General features: G+C 45.3%; 1 protein-coding gene across 1 annotated transcript in view; it reads left to right on the top strand.

Annotated features, from left to right (window-relative positions):
• Positions 1-572: 572 nt before the first annotated feature.
• The window catches only part of PRR33 (proline rich 33), a 78,419-nt gene continuing 70,822 nt past the window's right edge, over positions 573-8,169 (top strand). The window contains exon 1 of the mRNA XM_069223168.1: positions 573-690. The gene's annotated coding sequence lies outside the window, so the exon portion shown is untranslated. The remainder of the gene's footprint in view (positions 691-8,169) is intronic.

The raw sequence follows: 8,169 nt of genomic DNA, 5'->3' as shown, positions 1-8,169 counted from the left end.
GAGACTTTTTACCATTCTTGCGTAATGTTCGTTGCAAGATTTACATGCCAGATATGTTCTGGCCTCGGTTCGTGACCTTGCTCTTAGAGCCAAGACAGACCCTTGGCTCTCCCACCTCTACTTTTTATTTCACTGAACGGTCCGTGTCCGTTTTCATTGTATTCAACCCCCCGTGAAGTAATACCAAGGGCCTGATTTAAACTTTTTTAGCGCCGCACTTGGATCATTTTTTTACGTAAAAGCGGCGCAAACTAACAAATATAATGGAATTTTGTAAGTTTGCGCCGCTTTTGCCTCAAACCAATGACGCAAATGCGGCGCTTAAAAATATAAATCAAGGCCCCCAAGTGCTTCTTTAGCAAAAGTAGCCTTGCCGCCAGTGCGACGGTGCAGTTGTTCGTGGTGGCCATCAGAGGGAGCACGCACCACAGGATAGCACCTTTTTGGCCCCGGTCCCGACACCAGGGAACCCTAGTTCTATCTTTCCGCGCGGCTCTCGCAGCCCTCTCCCGAGCCGAGGGGGCTTTTAGGACCGGGCTGGCGGCTGCAGACTTTATTTTTGGCTGCGGGTCCTCCGCCTCCTTCCATTTGAAGGGCGACTTCAGGCGAGGGGGACCGCGGAGGATTTCGAAGCGGCCAGCTCCATGAGCTAGCGGCTGCCTCCTGAGATCACCTCCGGCCATACCCCAGGTACGTCCTTCCGCCCAGCTCCCATCTTCTCAAAAGTACTGTAGAAGTATGATGGTGGTAAGGGTTCTTTTCCAGGTACTGTGCTCACCGACCGCCCACTGCTTCAGACACAGGTGCGAAGGTAGGTAGGTAGGTAGGTATTGTGTTGCGTATGAGTGGCGAATGGCCATTCAATGGCACGAGGTTAATTCCCCAAATAATGTTTATGAAAGGTTCTGGTATTTCAAAGAAATTTAGGGCAAACAATTGGCCAGATCTAGGCTTTCAATTGCAGATGTTCGTGGGTGGTGGTGGAATATTAAGTGGAGGAGGTCTCTCAAGTTTTTTTTCTGAAACTTAATTGCAAATCGGGTGTTTTAAGGTTCACCGTGAGCAACAGTATTGAGATCATTTTATATGCTGCTCTGTGAGTCTTCAAAGACGAACGTTCATTTTCTTTAAATACACAAATTGCAGGTGGACAAATGCTTTAGAATATGCAGTGGCTCTGTGTGTGGTGGTGGTGTTGATTCTGACTGAGCTTTAGAATGATGTAAATGGAACATCTCGGTTTTAGCAGAGCACCTGTTCATTTACAGAACAATGCAAAGCGCTTGGACTGGAGGATGAAAAACTTTCCTAAGAAAGGATTTAGTACAGTGAGAACAGTGAAGTTACAGAGTAGGCTTCTGACGTATGAGGTGCTCGTGACATCAGTCAGCATATTTCATATTAGACTGTTTATCTAGGTGTAGGGCATTGTTCAGTCATGAGATGTTGGTAGAATATGTAACAAATTACGCTTTAGGGATGCAATTACGTTATTTAGTCAAAGGGAACATTTATTTGCTCATTCTTAAAAGATTGGGTTAGATTTACCAGATTCCATTGCCTGCCTTGTTCTCAGCCCAAATATTGGAGTTTATAGAAGAGTCTGACTACAAAGACATGGGGCCCACTACTTAAAGCGAAAATCTGTTGCTATCCCAGGCGTTAACATTGTCCAATGCCAGGCGCGAGTAGCCATAGTATTTAATTATTTCCCTTCTGGCAATTGTTGCCCTGCAGTTGTGTAGGGAAAGTAACATTACTAGTCCCAGAAGGCAAAGTTAAAACCTTGATCATGAGAGCAACTGAAACCTGACATTAGGCAGCCTTAGAGCTGTGGCTATGTCCCGCAGGCCTGCCACCATGTGCAGTTGTGGCGATGTCTGTGCCTCAGGTACCCTAGGCTCTCCCACTCCAATTTACAGTGCACGTTGCATTGTTCGTTTCCACTGTCTGACGCTTGGGTCCAACCGGATCCAGTCTCACAGCTACGCCCATCGCCATTTTCAATGTCTGCTGCTGTCCTAACTCAGATACTGTGCCCAACTTCCTGCTGCCCAGGTGCACTGTTCACATCTGGTTCTACCCCAGTGCCTACAGTCACACCACCCCGGATGCTCACCCACCACTGCTCTTTCTTCAGTTGCAGTGCCGTCTTTACATCCTACCCCGGGTACAGTGCCCACCGCCCCTACTCGTGCCTCAGCGCCAGCCCTCCGTCTAGCGAAGTTACAGAGTCCAATGCCCTCTGCCCTTAGGCATAGCCCAATTTCTAATCCCCAACATTAGGTACAATGCGCACCTTCCTTCTACCCCAGGTACAGGAGTCCTGCACCCAAACCTCGGCTTCGGCCATTTCCCTCGCCTAGGTACAAAGCCCTCTGATAGTCCTACTACAGATGCAGTGCCAGTATATTTCTACCAAAGCAAGCTAGTGCCCAGTGTGTCCCCATTCCCAGGCAGAGTGTCGCTGTCCTCTTACAACCGGTGCAGCACCTGGCATCCTCCTACTTTAGGAACAGTGCCCGCCGCTGGCCATTAACTAATTAAAGTGCCTACCGTTCCCCTACTATCGAAGGTGAGGTGTCTCCCACTTTATGTGTACCCGCAAGATGCTCCCAACTCTCCTCCTATATCAGGTAGAGTACATGATCCCTTTAAATGCCAGATACGGTGACCTTGCTTATCCTTCTGCTGCCAGTGAAGTGCCTGCCACTCTGCCACATCATGTACAGTGGCCCAGGGGCTTCCCCTCGCCGTCTCAACTACCAGCAATAGATTGTTAACTTGAAAAAGTGAAAGGCCGAGTTTTCAAAGATCTACAGAAGCAACAAGTGTGTCTGGCTCTAAAGACTAAAAGGGAGTTTGCATCAGGCCTTTGAGACAAGATACGACAAAAGGCTGTACTCGCAGACCTTGATGGTACAGACAGACAACAAAAACACAGAAGTGTGCAGAGCGCGAGAAAATGGGGAGGACCACATAACTTAGGATTGGCAAAAATAATGGCCCAATTTTAGCACTGCACAAACATTTATAAACACATAAATAAAATGAAGTGACTCTGGTGAGCGACTAGAGCTCAGAGAGATGGTTGGTGATATATTCTCTGTAAGGACCAAGGGGAAGCCTCGCAGCAGGGATTTGAATGGGTTCTACTTTCGACATAAAAAAATGTGGGCAGACCCGCGTATAATGTGTTACCAAAGATAAAAGAGGATAACTGTCTGGACCACCGTTTCCAACAGTGAATGAGAATAACTAAGAATATGTCTAATATTTCAAAGTTTAAAAGCATGTGGATTTGAATGTATGTGGTCTGAATTGACAAAGTCCCATCAAAAGTACATCACAACAACTGCTAGAACCTCACTTATGTTACTGGGAAGTCTCAACAAGTTGGTGCTCATCCAGTTTGCAACAGCACACAAACATTGCTTATAGTGCTCTGGAGTAAGAACAAGCATATCATATGGCAGGTTGAGGAGTTAGGGGCCATCTGGGTAGCACAAAAATAAAAAAAACTCGAAAGATCTGAGTAAGTGAGGGATGAAACGAGTAGGGATTATATTTTATTGGAGCATTTGCTCTTTTACTCCTGATAAGGCCTTGGTGCACTCATATTTTCATTAGTTTCTGTGTATCTTTTCAGAGGTATGTATTTGGAAGAGCGCTGGCTGAAGTCCTGTGTGGGAGAGGTTGGTTGAGGTGCATGAGTTTCGAATGCATGCTTCATATTGGATGCACCTTATCTCATGTTCCATACATGTGGGGTGTTGCTGTGTGTAAGAGTAGATGCAGCCATGCATTCAACCTTACAGTTTTTCAAAGTGTTGAGTCACTACCTTGCGTTTGTAGTGACGGAAGAAGCAAGTACAAAGAGGCTTCTGGAATTGGAGGTGATTATCAATACTCCATTTTTGCACAGTCATTGAATTCCACACTTTAGCTCCTTAGACAGAAAGGAGTTTCCAGAATGGGGAAAGCCTTGAGTACAGAGATCTTGTTTTGCAATTTGCGTGATGTTTTTGTTGAAGGAAGATTGGGCCTGTCCCAGGAACGCAGCGGACCGGTGTACCGCACTTGTAACCTGGATAAATTAACAGAGTCCGGATACCTTTTTGTAGAAGCAGTATTAAGGATTTCCCACGCATTCCTCACTGTAGGTGAAAATATTGAGGCATATTTTGTTGAGCTGAGAGGATGTTTGGACCGCAATGGGAAGTTGGATGAATTAATAGTGTCCTGATACAGTGTCTCAGAAACAGGGAGCAGCAATTGTTGTAATTAATTCCTTCATGACACGTTGTCATGAGGAAGGTCTCAGGGACTGTTTGAGTCACGGGAGACCGAAACGTCGACCATAGACCCTCATGACAAAACTCATCGCATTTCTGATGGAATATTTCAGGAAGGATTCTGATTGCCTATGTGGCATCAGACAGGACTGATTAATTATTAACTGTTGTTTGTAGTAGGTAGTCAGGGGGTTGGTGCCCTCCTTGTGCCCTAGATGTGGAGTTAGTGGGACTGGAGGGGAGGTGTGACCTCCTCCTGACAGTATGGCCTGGGGGACGTGGCCACCAACCGTATAAGCTTCAAAGGGGCAGCCCCTGTCACAGGCAGATGTAACTCACATATAGGCCTTCCTCTGCCATTGTCCAAGTAGCCAGAGTGGCACCAATTCCAGTGGGGGGAACCCTGTCCCATAACTGCTTTTACAATTGGGAGTTCCTTGTTTCCCTAGACACACTGGGGTGTGCCCATAGCTTTGACCCTGGAACAGAAGATTCTGATGTATTGGATTTGGGCAGAGAAATGCATTATGGGATTGCTTAATGCCAAACCCCCAGGAAGTGACAAAAGAGTGGGTGGGGTTGACGTTGGGTCATTTACTTCTATTGTTTAGGATGTCTTTCCCCACCCACCCACTAACTAGTGCCAGGCATAAAACTGGCACCCCTGGCTACCTCCTTCAGAACACTGCTTGAACTGTGGAAAATAGATGAAGGACTGCACCTGTTGAACCAAAAGACTGAAACTCAGAAGAACAACTGAGCCTGCTGTTTTACCTTAGGAAAGAAACCCCAGGGCTGTACCTGCTCCCACTTGAACCCATGACAGAAGAGTGGACTCAAAGGGTTAGTTGGTTTGCCTTCTGTTAGTCACCAAGAACACAATTTCTACATGATGCCTGCAAAAAAGAAGAGTCCAGCTCACCAGTTCCAACTAGTTTTGCCCTGAACCCTGGTGGTGGCTTCTAGAAGATTGAGTTCTAACTCACAAAGTGTCGCCCAAGAGATCCTGCACCCTTGACTGGTGCAAGAGTGTACTCTCTTCCTCTCAATACTGCAAAAGTGAACACTTAGAAACTTTGTCTGAACATATTTCTAAAAGAACCATAAACTACCACAGTACCTCTGCCGCACCACAGCCGCCATTGTCGCATCACCAGTTGGATTCAGCTTGCTGGTTTGTTCAATTGAAAGCAACTCGATTTCCAGGAAAGTTTCTAAGTCTCAGCATGGAGGATTTCTCCTGGACCAACTCCAAGCAGCACTCTGTGGTTGTCTATCTGGCACTCCATCTGATTCAGCCTGGTGCCCACCCCGCCAACAAGTAAAATCCTCCAGAAAAAAACAATAAGGGCCTGATTTAGAGTTTAGCGGATGGGGTTACACCGACACAAACGTGACGGATATCCTGCCCGCTGTGTTACGATTCCATTATATCCTTTGGAGATTGTGATAGGGCACGCAAGATATCCATCAGGTTTGTGACTGAGTAACCCAAACCCCAAACTCTAAATGAGGCACTAAATCAGAATGTAAACTTTACACCATTAGGAACCTGGTCCATGTGTCTGACCTGCGCTCCATTGTGGTCGGCCTTACCGTTTGAGTTTGTCCTGTTCTAGAACTGCAGTTGGCGCTTTGTGCTTTTTGGCGCTAGAAAACTCTAAAATTCTTAAAAATCATGATCCGATTTTTTGTTCAGTATAATTTATACTATTTTTATAAATTGGAATGATATTTTTATTGTGGTGTTTTTTTCTCTTATTAATTATTTTGGTGCTAATAAATGCTTTAAACTTGTTTCCTTGGAGTCAAGACTGCTATGAGCTAGAGCTTCCCAGGGCTGACCTAATGTTTAAACTAAAGTAACCAAACTGGACCTGATACAGAATAGTGACATAATTTTTTGGTGAGGTTTCGCAAATACTTCATCTAATAATCCACTTTCTCTCAACCATATCAGATATTGATATTGCATCCGCACCAATTGCAAGACAACAGTTTTAAAATGTATATGAAAAATAGAACATCTCTAGGTTATGGAATCATAAACATAGTCTTATGTATTGATCTTAAAATAAAATAATAATTCTGTGAATAATGGAATTATCTATTCCTATGCAGATAACTCAATATTAGTTAAAAAATAGATTGCTAGCTTTAATCATTGAGGTCATTGAAATGCTACCAGATTTCCTTATATTTTCTTTCATGTCTGTTTTCTGGAACTATATCATTTGAAAAGTAAAGACATTTCCAGTATCCAGGTCTAACGTCAAATATTTTTGGCCACAATTAAGTTAAATATTATCCATAATATCCTACTACATGCATCTACAATTAAGGTTATTTATTACCCATGTAATCCTACTGTCAATTAACCTTTTTTTTGTTGGGAAATAGTGTCAATAGATCAACAGCCGAGGCATGTCCATGTTTTTACCAACCACCAATTCCATATGATTTTTTAATACATCATTTCAAAAAGGAACTAAGGGGGTCATTATGACCCCGGCGGATGGCTGAAAAATGTAGAAAACTACTGCCAACAGGCTGGTGGTACTTTTCTCCATATTATGACATTAGCGGTTTGGCTCAAGCCAAACCGCCAATGTACCACACTGTCCGCCATGGCGGTAACGAGTGTTGGGCTGGAGACTTCACTCTCCAGCCCGGCGGCCATCACTAGGCTGCCTGCGGGATTATGACCTTGCCTACTGCCAAGGTTTTCGTGGCTTCCTTACTGCCACGAAAACTATGGCGGTAGGCACTATCAGTGACAGGGAATCCCTTCCCTGTCACTGATAGGGGTGTTCCCCATCCCCTCCTCCTCCCCTTCCCCTGGTTTCCCCCCCCACACTCCCTCCCTCTCCAGGCCCCCCTTCACTCATGCACATTCATTCATACACGCACACACGCATTCACACACTCATACCCACATTCAACCACGCATGCAGACATTCATCCACACACACACATCCACACCCACTTACATACAGGCACACACGCATTCACACAACATACACACATACACACATCCATACATGCACACACATACAACACGCAACACAAACCCACTTTCACGCTCGCACAGACATGCACACACGTCGCCACACACACACACACAATGCCACCCACCCCCTCTCCTGTCAGAGCACCCGACTTATATTTTGTGAGGGGGTCCTCTGGCAGGAGACAGGATGTGGTACTGCTGCCAGCAGAACACTGCCAGGCCGTATCATGTGCCATAATACGGCTGGCGGCGAGTTACTGGCGTGGTGCTGCTGCTGGCAGCAGCGCCACCTTACTGCCACCCGCCGGCATGGACACAGCCAGATTTCCGCCATTCCTCTGGCAGAAATCTGGCTGTGGTCATAATACAGCTGACAGGTGGTAGCTGCAGCGACGGTCTTTTGGCGCCGTCGCCGCGGCAGTGTATACCGCCAATGTTATAATGAGGGCCTGAGTTCCTATAATTTCACAACAATGTAGCTGGAGATAAGTTGCAGTTCTGCGAGTTAACTGAAGTAGATAATCGTAGTTTGGGACCGATAAAGTCTAAAGAGAGTTATTTGCTGCATGTATTCCCATAGCAGTAGTTCATATGTAACAGAAGGTGAAAATATACTGGATGTCACTGTGCACACAAGAGGTGTCTCTTCAGAAAATCTGCCCCATTCATTGGCAACAGTCCTATTAATACCTCTGAAAGGAGATAATACCTACCTTATCTGGTTGTTTTGACGCTTGTATTTAGATTTTTTATACATCATATTCTCATATAGTATTAGTAAGTTGTACATGTTCTATTTTAAAGACCCCTTATATCACTTATACTGCCCAATATAGTATTTAACTATCTAGCTTTATTGCTCAT

The sequence above is a fragment of the Pleurodeles waltl genome, chromosome 3_1 (assembly GCF_031143425.1).
Source record: "Pleurodeles waltl isolate 20211129_DDA chromosome 3_1, aPleWal1.hap1.20221129, whole genome shotgun sequence".
Lineage (NCBI taxonomy): Eukaryota > Metazoa > Chordata > Amphibia > Caudata > Salamandridae > Pleurodeles > Pleurodeles waltl.
This window is presented reverse-complemented; position numbering and strand designations above follow the sequence as displayed.